Source organism: Phasianus colchicus, chromosome 9, assembly GCF_987193195.1.
Source record: "Phasianus colchicus chromosome 9, bPhaCol1.hap1.1, whole genome shotgun sequence".
Taxonomy (NCBI): Eukaryota; Metazoa; Chordata; class Aves; order Galliformes; family Phasianidae; genus Phasianus; species Phasianus colchicus.
This window is the reverse complement of record NC_143444.1, coordinates 29516600-29535032: the sequence shown is the minus strand read 5'-3', so window position 1 is coordinate 29535032 and position 18433 is coordinate 29516600. Positions and strand designations below refer to the sequence as shown.

At 39.5% G+C, this 18433-nt stretch overlaps 1 long non-coding RNA gene across 2 annotated transcripts in view; it reads left to right on the top strand.

The window, feature by feature from the left end:
- LOC149916914 (uncharacterized) overlaps positions 1-17438 on the top strand; it is a 54051-nt gene extending 36613 nt beyond the window's left edge. For both annotated transcript variants that reach the window (XR_016469383.1, XR_016469382.1), the window contains exons 2-4: positions 13197-13299; positions 17121-17283; positions 17377-17438. This is a non-coding gene — a long non-coding RNA (uncharacterized LOC149916914). The remainder of the gene's footprint in view (positions 1-13196; positions 13300-17120; positions 17284-17376) is intronic.
- Positions 17439-18433: the final 995 nt, after the last annotated feature.

Sequence of the window (18433 nt, the reverse complement as noted above, 5' to 3'; positions counted from 1 at the left end):
TGTTGTTTCTTGCTCATACTTCCTTAATTAAATAGCTTGTGTGCTCTTCCAGTATCATCTCCTTGCTGGTACTTAAACATCAGTTTTCATACACTTCTCTGAATTCACTGTGACAAAATTTCAACCTGGCTTTCACCAATGAGGTTTTCTGAGCTTGGATTAAAATATAAAGTGTCTTACAGAAAGGTAACTTGTAAAGGATGAGATGACTACAGATGGTCATGTGGTGCCAGGAACCTGAAGTATGCTGGTGTACTGGATGTCTGAAGTTGTAGTGCATGTATATCAAAGCAATGAGAAATGACTTTTAAGCAATCACTGTTGTACAGATTATTAGGACCTCTATGATGTGTTTCAGAATTAGTGTTTATCAGCAGATAAGGTCTGGAACATGTAAATACCATTAACTATTTCCGAATGCTTTAAAGTCTACTCTGAGTTGTTCTGTTACTGTTACTACACAGTTAATTCCTAAGTGCAACCTGTGCTCTTGGCCTCCTAAAACTATGCAAGGCTGATGCGATTAAGTGTCACTAATTTGTTTTTTAGAATGAATCCTCTGGAGTTAAATCCCTCTCTTCTGAATGGACAAAATATCTCAAGCTGTTTTTTGAAACCTAAGGTTTTACTCATAAGTCCTTGGCAAAGATTTTTCCTCTTTTCTGCTGCCTCTCCTTATAATGGATGCCACTTTGCCAAGTGATGGTGGGAGTTGTGATAAAAGCAAAAGTGTAGGTGTTGCACATAGTTGTAAAGCAATCTACACCTCTCTGGTTCCCAGACACTTCTGGATGAGAGCCTGTCTCTGTTTGGTTACGCTACAGGGCTCCTACCTGAGCAGAAGGTACATTTGTGCAGATAACTCCACTGGAGTCCACCAGATCCCATGATGTGAAATGGTAGGAAGGACTGGAGAATGAGGCCTTGCATATGCCATGGGCAAATGTCTGTGACTACCTGCTGGCTTGGTGAAGTTAAGTTTTCAGATGCCAAAAGTTTCAGGAATCAAGCCCTTGTCTATTTCATCACTGTCAAACCTGGGGAGCAAGAAGCTGATACACATCCACTTTGTAAATGTCTAAGGAGCTGTTTTTTAAAGAAGAGCCAGGTACATGTATACTAGTCGTCTCCTTAGCACAGAGCCTCTCCAGCACTCTAACCCTATACTTTAGTCACTACTGACAGGTAGAGGGCAAATTTGCATAATGAACTGTTTAAATATTCAGTTTTATCAAGGCTTCAAGGCACTATTTGTCCTCCGCATCTTCAATAGCTAGTGACCCTATCTAAATCAACATCATTTGTCAAATCAAATTAGGCTTGTTGTTAATTTCAGACAGTGATGTTCATCTTTTTGATGCTTTCAAACAACTCTGAGGTAAATCCCTGTGACATAATGCTGCTTAGATATGCTAAATGAGTCACTTGTTCAATGCTGCAATTGTCAGAAAAATATGAAACTTAGCTCTAAGGTAAATATTGTTGGGTCACTTGAAATGTATGCAAATTTGACATTTCTCTACTGATTAGCATATCTACACATCAAAGTTTTCTATATATCACATCAGATATTTTTGATTCGGGAGAGTTAAGGTCAGTGGCACTTGGCATAGTCTTTACTTTACATCAGACAAGATGAGAAATGAAAATCTTCTTGGGGAAAGTTTCCAGCTCAAACCTTACTTGGCTGAAATAAGAACCTTGCAGAAGAGCAGGGAAAAATAGCAGAGGCTCCTGTTTATTAGTACAAAGCTAATAAAGGAAAATGAAGAGGTTATTCACTTATCTAATCCATTTTAAAATTAAAAAAACAGGTGAGGTATTTGGGTTCACAAAGAACAAAAAGCTTCTCCCTGTATCTGTCTAATATTTCTTCTATATGAAGCATGCATCCATTTTTGTTTGTTCACTTGTTTTGAAGTGTCTTTGTTAATGAACAAAACTAGGAGGCATGTCCTGTCCTCATAAGAGTTGCACATGGATCTCCATCAGTGAGAGCTATATTTGCAGAGTGCCAGGTGAGCCCCCAGGTCCATCTGCATGTGATGGAGTGGTGCTGCTCTGGGATTGCTTGGCTCTTTAGATGTAATATAAGTGGTCACAAGATTTAATTGTTTGTCTGCTGTACGCATCAGGCCTTCAGAGATCCTCAATTAACAGTTGGTAGATTCAGGCGCTGAAACTATGGAAATCATAATGTTCAATGGCAGATTGGTTTGGTCCTAGGCTGCCTTGTTCCTCATCACAAGAAGGAAATTATGCAGTCCCTTTGAAATCCTGGTGCCTGACAGGAACTGTCAGTGAAGGGAAAGAAGTAAATACACAGCAAGCAGAGAGCAGGCACTAAAACCTACTGAGAGCATCTTACTGGAGAATAAACTTGCTGCATGTGTATGGCATCTTTCCTTTCTGCTGTGGAAAAGTAACTTGGTCATGCAAGTTTTTTCTTTCAAAGAGAGTAAAAGTATCTCAACTGCAGCATACAGCGATTGCCAGCAAAATTTTGTTTTAAAAATAAAACAAACATTTTTTGAATTATTGGAGCAGAAAGATGTGTCAGACACTACTAACATATGTTTATTTTTTCTTTTTCTCTCCTATAACTGAAACACGGCCAAACTCTGTTTTTCTTTACATTGTGTGAGTGTGCATGGATAAGTATCTATAGATACAAATTTTATGTGAGTATTTATTCTGCACGGATACCTTACCTGCTGCATCCTAGAAATGACTGAATGGGCTTATCTGACTCCAAAAAATGAGAGACAGAGATGCTGGTTGATCTATTATTACTGCAGGGCATCTAGCACCACTCAACCACATTAGGAGCTGATGTTTGATGATAAATCAATAACAGCTTATATCTTCTAAGTAAAAGCTATGTTATTCTCTTCCGCCTGTCCTTTGATGGGTGATATAAAAGCAGGATCTGCGCACATATTCTTGAGGCAAGATTTTAAAACTATTTTGGTGTAAGATTCACATTTGCAAGCTGCCCATGCTTCCCATATTGGCAATGATTTTGACAAATGTAAAAAAGTCACTAATATTTTGACACTTTCACTGCCCAACTATGATACCAGCTGGCTGTGAATTCAGTTATTCATTGTTCTGCTGTATTTTAAAGACTGGTCCAGAGCCAATGTACTGGACCAGCTCCATTCATTCATTTTCAAGATTGAAGTTTCAGCTAACTGTAGTGGCCATTTTTCAAATAGATCTGGAAACCTCTTCCAATTTAACAGGATCATACACAATAGAAAAAGTCAAGTATGCGTTTAGATTTAAAGCTATTCTCTTCACGGGGATTATTTACATTGCAGCCCAAATTGACCTAATCTTCTCAAGATTTGATTTGACTGCTCTCTCCTGTTTTTTTCCTAATTTACTTACAACATGATCGTATTTTTTTCATAGTAAAACGAGAAAAAAATATGTATTTATAATGAATAGATTAATTTTACTTAAAATTGAAGTAAGGGGTAATGTCCTGAATTCTTAAAACTAGAAGTCACTGCACAGGGCTGAGATGTATAGTAACTCAGTAATTACTTTAAGAAAACTAGAATGAAACTCGCACATCTTTGGCTCCAGGTAGGTAAATACAACATTTAAATGAATTGAGATGGGGCTCTCAGAAGTCCTAAGTGAATCTGTGGGGCAGAGCAGAAAGACAGGATGTTTTGTAGGGCTGGTCCTTCCTGATCTGAGCAGCATGGGGAACAGGTAAGTGTCAGTGGCAGCAGATCCTTCTGAAGTGCTCTTCGTTAAGAAATATCATAAAAAATATTCTCACTTAGGAAGCTTTCTTTTATTGTGCCTGCTAAGGTTTTACAATATTTTCTAAAGCTGGTAACAATATTCATCCCTCTGGCTTGTAACTCACTGATTAAAAAACAGATTGCCAGCAGTCATCTGCTATTGTCTGGCTTCTTAAATTCTGTTTCTGGTTTAATTTACTTGATTGTTCCATGCACTATTCATGAGTTCTATAATATTCCGAACTTTAATTTCAACAGATTAATTCTTACTAATTATTCAACATATGAACCTGCACATGAGAATTGTACTGTATGCACCATCCTGAGGCATAGAATGCAATGTCGAATCGTTTTCTGATTTCAAGTGGAAAACAAACTAATTATGTGGAAATATGATAATATATTGTGCTGCAGGGACCAGCCCTTTGTCTGTTTAGAAATGTTTACTTATGATCGGCTCCCTGTGTTATTTCTTCCAGGAGGAGCTGCCCTTTCTTAATGCATAAACATTATTGACTGGTCCGTGATTCTTTACTTCAAGAAATCTGATTTGCATAATTTTATATTACTTCCGTCTAGTGGAAACAAACAAGACATCCCAGGAAAGTAATAATTGAGCTAGCTGTAGCAATCTTCTGGAGAGATAAGACACGGAAGTCCTTAGAAATGAAGGATCACTTATTTCTCTTTTATTTCCCCTATTTCTTTTTTTTTTTTTTTCAAGCTGTCATGCAGCTTTACCTCAGCTCTATTTGATCTGCTGCATATCAGCTTCATTACAACATGGGGTGCAAATCAACCATCAGAAAACTGATGTAGAACATGCTTTCTCTAGTTTTCTGTCAGCAAACCCCAGTCAAGGCATAACTGGGTAATTGCAGTGCTGCAAAATGCCACAGCTGGGGTGCTGGATCAAATGTTGCTGGGAGAAGTGGGGTGAAGTTCCAGCATGGTCAGTGAGCTGTCAGCAGCCTGGCCTGCAGTGTCTCAGCATTACTGTGCTAAAAACTGTGGGATCACAGCAAAACCTCACTGCAGCGCTGCTCAGCCAAAAAAGAAATGATTTAGTCCCGTGGGGGAGAATGGAAATAAGATAGGTGCAATACGTTTTTTGCTTCCTGTGCCACGTGCAGCTGAAAGGCTGAAATATGTGTTCAGGAATTAATCGCTAGAGAGAACTCTATAAACATAAAATAGAGGAATTGAGTTTCATGGGGACCCTGCTCAGTAGCAGCATTATGTTGCAAGCCAAAGCTATGCAAAAACAAACACCAGCAACTACTGGAGGGACATAAAATCAGGGCCCTGGAGCTACATTTTGGTGGACCTTGGGTGATGCTTCACAGCGTAACATATGTTGTAGTGCTTTCATTCTTCCTAGAAAACCCATTCTTAACTGTCAGGGTGGGTATTTAGTTTTCCATTCTTCCATCTTCCCCAGTAATTTGTAGCTTATGAACTTTGCAGTATCTAGTGCCTTCCATAATTCACTTGTTTACTTGCTTTATGATGACAAAATGTTTGGAGATTGTCTGTTTTCTGTTTCATCAGTCTTTTGACATTATTTCTGCTGTGCCTTGCCTAATGACCTTAAGGGGCTGTCAGAGGTCTCTGTTTAGACTTGTCCTAACCTCCTGCCCCAAAAATTCTCATTCTAGGATCTGAGTTTTAAAATGCCTAATATTAATTTAGTTATTTTTCTTCAGTAGTTCTAATGAAAGTGTGCAGTTACCTTAGCCCTACCTATAAGTGGAAAAACTGAGTCAATTCTGTGATAAGAAGTTATTTTAGTTCTCTCTGAAAGATTTTCTTCCCTCCTTCACGCTGCCATAGTATGTAATTGAATATTGACTCAAAAGTCCTTTTCTCTATGCATCTGCCTGTCCCAGCCCTGTTACTGAGTGAGGAGTGGAATGGAGGGGCTGATCTTGGGATGAATCTCTCCATTTCTTCCAGCCAATGATTTTCCTGCCACAAAGAAAAATGGAGGAATCAATTTTTCACAAGGAAAATGTTCTCAGAGAGACCAGGACAGCTCAGGAAGGATATGCAGATTCAAAGAGGTGGCACAGAGGGGCATATTAATACCTGTTTTAGATCTTCAGGTTTGATATGAATCTAAAAGTACATTTCTAAAATGAATTTCCTGGTATCAGTTAAAGACAGTTTTGTTCACACTTGGTGGAATGATCAGACAGTGGGGAGAGAGTAATGGCCTCAGGGGCAGGATGGTTATTCTTCTTCCTTGGGCTCAAGCTTGAAGAGTAACTTGTTCCTTTGCTCTGAAATAAAAACTGTGGAAAACTTCCTTGGGAAATGGTAGTAGAGCTCTTAATTCTATTTAAATAATTGAAATTTAAATATCATTGTAAGCTGGCGGACCACGTTCTCCCTGCCATAGCAATGCTTAGTGTGTTGGAAAGGCAACAAAAGGAAACAGAGAAGAAAGGAAACTATTTTCCCAGTTCCTTGTTGCATTACGGGTCCTGCTCCAACCTGCAGCCATACCTCTGGCTCTAGGCTGTGATCTCTTCTGATCTGTGGCACAGCTGTGTCATGTCAGGTCAGACCCTGCCTGAGAAACGTTCCCGGAAAACACTTTGGAGATGTTTTCAGAAATGAGAGGTTAGGGAAGGTAGTGTCAGGGAAGAGAGCTTGCTGCCACACCTAGCGACACACCTGCAACCCAATTAGCAATAACTGTTGGCATTCTGGAGTCAGTGGTGCAACACCTCACAGTGTCCCTAGAAATGCTACTGCTCCATTTCGTGGGTTGGGAATGCTGTGAGGAGATGTTTTGATCAGAACCAGGTAAGAACGGTTCTGGCAGCGCAGAAATGTGAAATTGTATCTTCTGTGTCCTGAGATATTACTCTGGAACAAAAAGATGATCTTTCTTGACTTGATCTTTGTGTTTCCAGTACGCTTGATTCCATTTTTGTAAATTGCCTCTTTCTCCTGGCCATCTTTTTGCCAGAAAGCAGGATTTTCATTTTTTTTCTTTCCCTACCTGATGAATATACAGTGATACAAAATGAAAAAGGGAGGATTTTTCTCAGCCTTTAGATGGAGAGCTAGATCTGCTTTGGATGGCCAGTGCAATCACCTGGATAGTGCTGATATAGGATAGAATGGCTTAGGTTGGAAAGAACCTTGAAGATCATCTAGTTCCAGCTTCCCTGCCATGGTCTGGTTGCCAAATACTAAATCAGGCTGCCCAGGGCCTCGTCCAAACTGGCTGTGAACACCTCCAGGAACGGGGCAACCACAGTGCTCTGGGCAGCCTGTGCCATGGTCTCAGTGCCCCGAGCAATGAATTTCTTCCTAAAATCTAACCTGAATTTCTTCTCTTCTAGTTTAAAGTCATTCCCTCTTGTCCTATTACTATCAGATTGCACATAGAGATTGTCCTACTCCTGCTTATGAGCTCCCTTTGAGTACATATGAGATGCAGGACTTATTGGAGGTAAGAGGATTGCTGCAAAGTCTGGTGGAGCCTGCCTGGGACCATGGATGCCACCATCCTCTTCCCCTGTTAGCACAATTGAAGCCCCAAGCCAAGAGCACCCAGTAGAGCAGTGTCATGTCCACATGGGTGCAGTGCAGGATCCCACTGCAGCTTCTGCAGGTGCCTGGCTGTGGGTGCCAATGCTCTTTGTCTTGATCTATCCAGGCCTGCAGCATGTGGGCTGATGATTAACACCTCTGCACTGGCACGGAGCAATTTGTTGATTAATGGCAACTCCAAGCACACGATTAGATTAATTAAGTTTTGATGCCTTTTGCGAGGGCTGATGAAGGTGCCAGGGAAGTTTGCTCTCTGCTGCTCTGTCCTACCTCAAGCCTCAGATATTTCTTGTTCCAGACAAGTGTTTTGGATGGGATTGGTAATGGTGTTTGGAAGCTTTGCTCTTCCAAAAAAAGGGAGCTGTTTCAATTCCCACCTCTACTCCTATTTGGAAATACATTTTTTTTTTTTTATTTTTTCCTATATCCATCTCTCTTCATTTAAGGGAAGATTCTCCATCTCACCCTTTTTCTCCTGGATAGACCCTGTTTTCCAGTAGTCCCCAGTGGATTTACTTTCCATCTCCTTGACTTGTGAGCCAATTGCTTCACTGCATCAGTTCACCTCTACCAGCAGGGTTGAGGTCACAGGATACTTTCTATTAATGGCAGGCTCACACTCTGCTGTAGTTTGTCACAAATAAATTACAGAAACCTTAACGAAGATATGTTATGTCTTCAGTCTGCAGCCAGATGAGCTGAGCTGGGACATCTCTCTCCCACCCATGCAGGTTGGTCAGTGCCCTTTTCCAACTCACGGACAGTGGTCAACCTGGCTGCTCTGTCAGAAAGTGCCGTAAAAAAAAAAAAAAAAAATGGTGTTGAGCATGCTCAGATTCACCCTACCTGTTAACACCTGTGTCAGATTTTACTGGAAAGAAGGCTATTGTGGCTTAAAAAAAAAAAAAGTGCTGATAAACTTTTCCTGAAGGAGTAACTGATCTAAAGCTTGTTGAAATAAAAGCAAAGAATAGGCATGTTTCTAGCAGGCTTTGATTAAGGCCTGCATTCATGATCACATTACAATGTCTTTTTAAGTAACTTTGTAAGATTGGGCTGGCTTTATTTTTTTCTTTGTGCAGCAAATCATAGCTAAGGGGAGTGTGAAAGCAAGCAAGAACCACAGAAACAGTGCTAAAGGAATTTAAAATGAAAAATGCATTAAAAATTTAGTATGTGAGCAGAAGTGGACTACTTTGCTATGGAAGGGTGAAAGGGAGGAAAATTTATTATTTTAATATGTACCAGGCAAGGACAAACACAAATCTGATCACATCTGAGAAAGTAGAGAGCAACTACCTTGGCTTATATTGAAATGCTCTTGCAAATATTTTGATTTGAATGAAAGAATGAGAAAAGGAAAAAGCTAGATATGGTGCTTATGACTGTATCTGTTTGTGTGAAGCCATACCATGCTCAGCAAAGGTAAATTTGTTTGACTTGAATGCTAACGTTTGATTATATGAAATAATGTATTTATATTTCCTCCTTACCTTAATCAAGGGTGTTTTAAAGCATTTGTGGGATTAGAAGGTTTCAAAACAGTTTGGACTGTGTCATTTTTGCAAAACTGACCTGATAATTAAGGGTTCCACTCTGTATGGTGTGTAAATCTCACTGTGCTGGAAGCTCATGTGACTAGAAAGAAGGTAATTCTGAGATCTCTGGTGGGGAAAGACAATGTTCCTGTATGAGCAGAGTGAGTTTGGGTTGAGTGTGTCTGCAGAGACTCTTGGCTATGTTGAGACTTCAGTTGCATCCCTTCTGGTCATACTGATCCATCCACCTGCAAAGCATCATCTTGCAAAGTGAGACTTTAAGGAGTACAGGTCAAACACCCTCCTAGTGTTTCCATGAGAGTGTTTTTAGTTCTCCTAACAGGCCACAGCTGAAACACCCATTTTTTCATTGTTTTTTTTTTTTTTCTTTTTCTAAATGGGAAAATTTGTCTTCCCGGGGGCTAGGAGTAAAATCAAGAGAAAATTTGGTGAAACCTTTCAGGACTCTCTGCATTTAATTAATTTCTTTACGAAGCAGGACTTGGAAGCCGACAGTGTGTATGGAGGCTTTGGAAAAGAGCGGTATCATGGAATTTCTTGTAGAAAGCAGATCTTATCTGGGTTATTTTTCCTTCTAAAAGCTACTGTACAATCAAGAAGGAGATACATATGCGAAAACGGGAAGATGCAAATGTGTAAGTTTAGGCCATTCACATTAAACACCCAAGAGGGGGAAACAAACCCCCTCATTTTCCTGCAGGAGAAGACATGAGTAAGAGATGTCAGTGCAGCTATGACATCTGTTTACATGGGGATTTTATGCACCTGTTCACTAGGCAATAACAAATGCTTACCATGGTGGTAGCTGTATCACACGGTACATATGCTGCTTCTGACATACATAACACCTCTTTAAGGAAACACATGGCCCCATATGTCATGAGAACTTGTTTACATTCTACAATACAGTAATGGAAAATATGTTTCATAATAAATGTTTTCATCATTTTTGTGTTTAAGGAAAGAATGGGAGTTTTACTCCCTTGCTGTCAGTCTGAGTGTCCTCCCTCATTGTTCTCACTGAAAGATGTGTGGCTATGAACTAAACTTCCTAAAAGCTTTCAAAATTTAGAAAATTTTGGATCTTAGCAGTTCAGCTTTGAGGACTGCTGTCCATGAAAAAGGTGTAATAACAAAAATCCGTATATATTTGGATGCAACTCAGAACATTTATCTGTTTGAACTTCTATGATGTCCTATTTCTGGTCAGGCTGACAAGAGCATAGGGTGTGTTTTGCCTGTGTCTGGCTCTTTAGATGCTGAAGCCTCTTAAGGAAGAGCAAGCCATTGCTTTGCAGCACCACCTTTCAGTTCAGGAATCCTGGAACTGAGAAAACGTATTATGTTACTTCATCCCTGAAATTAAGCAGGTCAGCTTCTTCCTGAAAGCTGACTTGTCCAACCTCTTGAGAAATTGATTTGAATATGTCTGTAGCTTGGCTGTGGTTTGGTTCAGATCATTCAGATCTATGCTGCCATTTTAAGACTTCTCCCCTTCTAATTGTTGTTTTGTCAGTGTTTCTACCCTGAAGAGTACTCATACCCAGGAGTTCTGAGATCTTGATTCAGCCCCTATTGCTGGGGCAAGGTTTTGTCCTAGAGTTAAACTAAAAGTATTGTGGGAACTCAAGAAAAGAAGCTCTTACTTCTTAGGGAAGAGAGATCAAAGAGGGATGTATTATAGGGCTTTTTGTTTATTTCTTTGATATTCACTCTGACACTTAAGGAACTTGTTTTTGTACATCTGGTTATTCATTTACAGATGTAACTGATTCATATTCATGTAGTTAGGTAACTGGAGTGAAAATCAGAGCCTTGGGGGGATTTTGGGGGGAATCCACTTGTTTACAGGCAACACTGAAGGGTGAATACTGGGAATGTGTCAACTAACAGTTTTTATTATTTCAATTTAAGGAATCACGTTGCTATGTTACACTCTTTTTTTCATTTTAGTCCTCCTGCAAAGCAGTATTCACCACTATTTCACCAGTAACTGGTATAAAAGGATGGATTAATAGAATATTTATCCAAAATGTAATGGTTTCAGCTTGTCAGCTCTCTCTGTGCATAGGTGTAACGTTGTCTAACAAGAAATAGTTCTCAGGAGTTTCATCGTATCCTCCACAATTACCTTTCATTACCTATCACATCACCTATTTCACATGTATAAGAAATCATCTTTTATTTTCTTTGTTTTAAAATAGCTGCCTGATAACTTCTTCAGCCACTGTGAGAAATAGAAAGCAACATTTAGCTGTTTTTTCTTTTGTGTGTGTGTGTTGTTTTAAATCTTACACAGAAATATTTTCCACTCTCTCCCAACATCCTTCCTGGACTGGAAAGTCTGTGTCTGTTTTGGCCAAGCTTGGATAATTTATGTACCACTATGCAACCTGACAAATGGCCACAGAGAACTTCAAAATCTTCTTCTGGAGCTCGTCGATAGTAAAATAATAATTAAAACACAAAAATGGATTAAACTTCAATTTCAGTGATGTTTTCCAATTTTATACATTCTTACTGCTATGCTAGTTTCTGAGTTTCTTGTGGCTTGTGCAATACGTTAAGGCATGAAGATGCTCTTTCCTGTATGCGTTAAAGACCAAAGAGAAGTTGGGTTACTCTATGAGCTGAGCATGAGTTTTTGCATTTTCTGCTACAAACATGCTTTCTAGTGTACTTGGAGGATTTACCAGTGAGAATACCCTTGCTAAAATAAACTGTCTTGCAGAAAGTCTGATGCTACCACACAGGATAGTACAGAACAGCTCTGGCATTTAATCCTCCTCTTGACTCTGAAATTGCAATGTCACTGGGAAAAAACAAAACACCACAACAGGACACCTACCAAAGTGTCTGGTCTCTGAACTCTGCATAATAAAGAAAAACATGATATATTCTTTTAATAACCTGAGAAGCCTAAGGCCGTAACTCAACAAAGCATATAATTCTCATTGACTTCTCAGTGATACTAAAGGTTAACCATGTGCTTCGTTGCTCTGTTGAACTGGAGCTATAGATACAATCATAATGTGTACCTGATTAAAACCCACTTAGCTAAAAATGTGGGTTTACCAGACTTTAACAATACTCAGTTTCAATTGTAAATAATTCCCCTTTCTTAAAAGGAAGTGTACCTTTAACGCATAAAAAAGGTGTTTTGTTCTTGAAGATAAAACTCAACTGATGGAATCAAACATAGGATTCCATTTCTCCCCATATTACACCTTGGTTTATCCCACAGATAAATAAAGAGATACGTATTTATTGGTTATTCTCACAATTAAGCCCAAGACTCCTTTTGGCTTTATAATTGTACAAGGATAAGAGAGGATGGCAAATCTTGTTTGACTTAGAATACTTGGAAGTAATTTTTTATTTTAAGACGCATTTCCTTAATCTTTTTTCATTATTACTTAACACAGCAATTTTGAAAATACTGGGGGCACATTTGTGCTATGTTTTTCTATTTCTGACACCTTTCAGAAGGGGACGATGTTTTCATTTTCAGTGGTGCTAGAGTACATGGGTACATGATCTCTGCTGACTGTAATTCTGTGTCAAGCTTTTGTGTGTTCAATACACTACAGAATTTTGCAATAGAATTTTGCCTATTAATTTCTCCTCTCAGCCCTACTGAACAAGTCTATTGGTCATGTGCTTAGTATCTTGCTTACAGTAGACTGCCAGCAAGCATTGTTACTGTGAGAATGGCATCATTTAAAAAGAAAATAACTTAAAAGCCCTAAGGAAGAACTGTTTCCTATCATTTTAAAGCGGCATGTAATGTTTCACCATCCAACTTTTTAAACTTACTTTAAAGTCAAGAAATGATATCAACCTACAGAAACTTGGCACAGTAATTAAATAATCATTTTTCTTCCGTTGTTGGATCAAGCCATAGAGAGAAAAGTCACAACCGAGATGAATTTTATTTTGCTATCATATGCAGTGAGCAGTTTCTGAGAAATATTGTTTCCTCACTACAGGGAACCAATGCTCTCTATTAGCAGAGCCAAGCAAAATTTCTGAAAATTGTTATTGTAATGTTTACATAATGAGATCATATTTTTTCCCTTATGAAGTACAGGTGCAAAATCTAAACACTCTGGTCCCAGAAGTACAACTTTCCAGCCATTTCTTTTTGAAGTAGTCCTTGTGAACTTAACCAGCCAGCTATTAATGGGCTATTTACAACCCTGCTAAATCTCTTTTTTGCCTCTTACAATCCTATCAGTGCAAAAAATCTCCACCAACTCCAAACCTTTCTACACTTTATTTATTTTTTTCTCATATTCTATTTTTCAAGAGGCAGTCAACCTACAGAAGAGCATCTGCTGGACCCTGAGTGGGGAACAGACAGGCGGAACCCTTGCAAATGTAAAAGCTAGGAGTGGGTCGGACCCCAGATGGTAAGTGTTTGCTCTTAATAAGGAGACACTTTTTCCAAAGGAAGGCAGGCAGCACCCTCTAGCACTGAGCCTTTGCTACCACTCCAATGACAGACACTGCCAAACATAAATCAGAGTGATAACAGCCTCTGCTGGGGATTCAGACCCACATTTTCCTGTATGGAAGATAAAATCTTTTCTGGTTCTTAATTCAATCACATACCCAACTGGCAATCTTGCATATCAAAATGGGAATCCTGGGAGGCTGCTGGAATATGCAGATCAACAGAAGCTAATTAGCATTTACTTGCAGCCATCCTTAACTGATTGGCAGCACAGCTGTGGGGACCAAGCAGAACATGCTGAGTTGCATATTTGTATGGCCACCTGCCATTTGGTGGGATCCAAAATAGTGTAAACTACCACTTCATAATAACTCAGTGACCTTAGTTTTGAAGTAATATTGAATAGACATATCTGGCTAAGTGTATAATTAGTGCTTATTTCACCTGACATGCAGTTCAACAATAGGCTGTGCAGCAGTATCTTCTTAATTTGACATGTTGATGTCTTAATTGAGATTGACAACTTGTTAGAGAGGTGCTCTATTTCCAATGCATTCTGAGATCTATCCATCATCACTGAGTTTCATATACATATGAAACAATGTACTTTTATGCCTTAAAACATATTCCATCTACTGAGAGCGGAACGATCAAACATGAGTACAGCTCAATGATCCATTCTCTGCAGAGTTTTTATGTGAGTCAAGAAACATTACAAAGAGAATAAAGGAGGGAGACTTTAGACAGAAGTAATGTCAGCATTGTAGGCCACTTCACACAACGGTGGTGAAGTGTAGATGGATGAAAGCTGTACCAGTGATTTACTATAAGCCATGGAGAAGACAGCGGTGCCTTTTGTGGTTAAGCAGTTGGAGAAGGTTTGTACCATGATTGCCTCACCCCTGATCTGGAAATCTGTTAGCTGGATGGAAGGGATACCTCTGTTTATAGGTGAAAATAACTGTGCCTGTGACAAACTCTGTATTACTGACCTCTTTAAATGGGCATGTTTTATCAGGATGGCTGGACTGGCTTGTGGCAGCTAGGAATTTGATTCTCTTACAGAAGGCATGACACAAAATTGAAAGAAATAAATACATGAATATCACAGAATCACAGAATTGTAGGGGTTGGAAGGGACCTCCAGAGATCATCGAGTCCAACCCCCCTGCCAAAGCAGGATCCCTACACCAGGTCACACAAGGGGCATCCAGGTGGGGAATATGGTGGTAGGCGGTTGGAGGAGTACATGTAGGGCTGCTGATCTGCATGAAATGTAAAGAAATATAAATGCATGTACTACTCCATGGAAGATGTAGTAGCATGGTGATAAATTAGAAATTCCAATTCTGGGACTTTGGATCACATCCATGATTACCATGAAATGATGTAGTTCTGTTTCTGGATATTCACTTGTATGCCTGCAGGTTAGAGAGAGCAGGAGACTTGCTTCTGCCCCACTAGTGATTCATCTGTAAGGTGATTACTTGGACATGTGGTTCTGTGAGCACCAGAGCAGGCTGGCAGCTGGTTGTAGGATGGAAGAGAGATTGGAGTCTAAGTGGACTGGCAACTTGACAGCCTCTTGGGCAAGTTGCTGCAGCTCTGGGCTTTTTGTATGGATGGGAAGCCAGGAGCCTGGGAGCAGTGTCTCCTTAGCCCTGAGACCCTCATTCATCTGGGACTTCCACTTTCACTGCTTCGTGTTGAGCAGCCAAGTTGAATTTCAATTAGAAACTTATCTGAGTTGTTTGATAATTTTTCAAACCTTCTAGATTTCCTTCTTTTCCTTCCAAATCAGAATGAAAACAAACTTTGGAATATTAAAATCATTCCTGTGCCAAAATTACAAATCTTCATCCAACTCTACTTCTAAATTTGTCACAATAGTATTTGTGACTGAGCTATGTCATGTTATATCACGCTGTGTGAATGACAGCCTGACATTATAAGTGCTCATCACAGTGCTGTATATGTATAAAGATGTTCTGTGTTCTGCCAACAAACAGACATGATTGTTTGGGAAATATGTGTATTCACTAAACCTCAGGAGCAGTGTTAGGGGGCAGGCAGTGAATACAGTCTCCATCAGCCAGCATTGGTGAAGCCTGAAGGCTGATGTGGTCCCAGTGTTTCCAACATCAGTTTGTAACCACATGTCAAGGAGGCAGCATTGCTTGAAATGAAGGCCAGCATGGGAAAGGTTTGGTTGTGAGCTGCATCAACCTCTCCATCACGTCCTGAAGAATGTGTTTTCCATGTATTGTGTACTGCAGGCAGTGCCCATGTGTGTGAGGGTTCTGCACTTTGAGCAGAGCATGACATTCGCACTGTGAGCCCTGTTGCCTCTCCAACAAAATGGGCAGTCTCTTAGGAAACTCAAGAAAATAACTTTGCCTAAAGTAGGGAAAACTCTGGGAGATTCTTTGTATTCTCCCTAATATTGGAGAGGATGGTCCTGCCCACATTACAGAAAATTCCATGAATCTCAACTTCCTGCTATGCTGAGAGACACTCTACCTGACTAAGACCACATTCTGGATTTTCCCTAAGTGCAAACGTGCATCTCTGCTATACATGTGACATCCCACAAGCGGTCAGGCACATTGTGTATCTGGCAGGATTTGGGAGACCCCTCTGCTGGGATTCATCCCAGTCCTTGGGAATGCTGTAAGAGTTAATTGGACGAGTTATTTTTAAAAGCCTGTACTGTAAGCTGAAGTGAGATGCAGTCCTTGGTAAAGACTTTTGTTTCTTTTCTACTATGCAAAATAACAAAAAAGACTAATCTTAAAACTGCTCTTAATGAGTATAACCAAAATATTAACAGTAGTAAACAAGAATACATTTGCTCATAACTTGTCATATCAGTGTAATAAATTAAGCCAGAAACACATTAACATTTGACAGCTTAAACAATGCAGGAAAAAATACAAACCTCACAGGGACTATGTGAAGCATGTTGGCAGTTTAACAGACATTTTGAGATGTAGATACATATATCAACCTTTCTGAATTTAGTCTTGATAACTCCTTTTCCTCTGTGTGCCAAAACACTGCCGTGTGAAGACTAATGAGTTCCAGATTTGTTTATCTTTGGTGGCTAAGGCAGATTCATGAGCCCCTTGAACCTATTTTACAGTGGTCATGTGACAGCAGCGTGCAAACACCAGAGGCAGAAACGTCTCTGTTGTGCTGATGGATATACAACGTGTTAAAAGATCTTACAAGAAAGATGTGCTTGGCCATCTGATACAAGGGACCACGTCAAATCCATTTTGAATGATCTATATGAGTGAATTGTCCTGCCTATTAGCTTTCGTATGTGTTTTATGTTTATGTTCAGAGGTGTAATAACAAATGCTCAGAATAAATCTTGCACAAAAATAGGGATTATTATGTCTAACAGCAAGACTTCATGATGTGCACTCAACAGATTTTTGCATGGATGATTGTTTTTTTCCAAACTTCTTTCTTTAAATTGCGTAAGCTCGTGCAAACTCCGGTCCACCTAAGCGAAACTTCCTCTTGTTTTTCCCCTACTGTGTATCTACTTCATTTGTCTCTACAGTATTTTACTTTTCTATTAATCCATTTATGACGTTATAATATGTCAAAGTTAACATTCCACGTTTTGTGTAGATTTTTGGGAAGGCTGAGCAGAGCAGTGGTCCTACCTGCTGACTCCTTAATGAACTAATTTTTTGCTCATTTTGAAAAGAGTTGCTTGTATCTCTCACCCCCTTGCACCCATAACTGTTTTACATCTCTTGAAAGAACGAAGTGGATGCAAAGGATACTTAGATAACTTGAAGCAGAGAATGCTACACAGGTGTCTCAGGGTGAGGGCCAGTTGCTGTGGTGAACTTGCTTCTCCTGCCATGGTTCCAGAGGTCTGGCCAGAAGGCTGAGCCACGTGCCAAGCTGGTGATAACTGCAGGTAATAGAGAATAAGTTTAAATAATTCTGATCAACACCCTAAGTAACTTTGTGTTGTTTTTTTGTGAGTTTCATTTTGTTGTTGTTGTTTTAGCAGATGCATTTGGATTTATTTAAGTAGAGCAAATCCTTCAGCTCACTGTCCTTCTGTTTCTTGTAAGTAATATCTTTTCGTAACTTCTTTGACTGGTTATATTTTTTAAATAAGCAATATGAAAAGTAATGATTCCTCTCTCTCCTCAATTTCAATCTGAGAATGATATAATTCAAATGCAGCCAGAACCATGCAAGACTTTCCATAGAAGCATGAGCTTACGAGGCTGTGTCCTGTGCAGGAGATGCCATTTATGTGTATCCTCGTAGTGTGATCTGGGGGAGGCAGGAGAAGAGGAGGAGGAAGAAGAGAAAAGCCAGAGAAACTCGATTATGTATAGAGGTTATTTGTTGGGTTATTTGTATGGAAAGCTTTCTTGTTATTTGAATATTTAATAAGTCATCTGAAACCTAAGCTCTGATTTTCTAGAAATTGGCTTTTCTTAGCTTTCTGATAGAGATACTAAACCAAGGTCAGAATTTGTTCCACAGTAACAAGGAACAAAAACTTTTCAGTTTCAATTCCTGTAGATGTCTTCACTGTGTGCCCTGCGTGCAATTGAGCCTGGAGTCCCCATGTGCTACACATAGGATAAATACACAGGGAGAGACAGTCCTTGGCCAGAAGTGATCCCAATCTAGATAGATAATGGCAGCTGATAGGTGGATAAAGAGGAATTTTATTTTATTGTAAGTGCACATTGCTGAGAGGAAAAGGGATTCAGCCACGGACAGGAATTTTGCCTGCCCTGACACGTTGCTTCTGCTGGTGCTTCAGCCACAGGTCAATTGCTCTTCCACTTTGTAAAAGCAACCTTCTAACTATGATTTTCTTGACAGAATAAAAAAGTGAAAAGCAAAAAGATACCATTTCACCTAGGAACAGTAGTCCATTTCCATACCATGAGCAATGACTATTCTTGTTCCAGCACAAGTCAGACCTCTTCATAACGTACCTTATAACCTGTTAATTATAATTTCCTTCTCTAACGCTTGGATCACACTACTAAATATTTTTAAATATCTATATATGTGTTTTTTAAGCTGCTGGGTTTGGG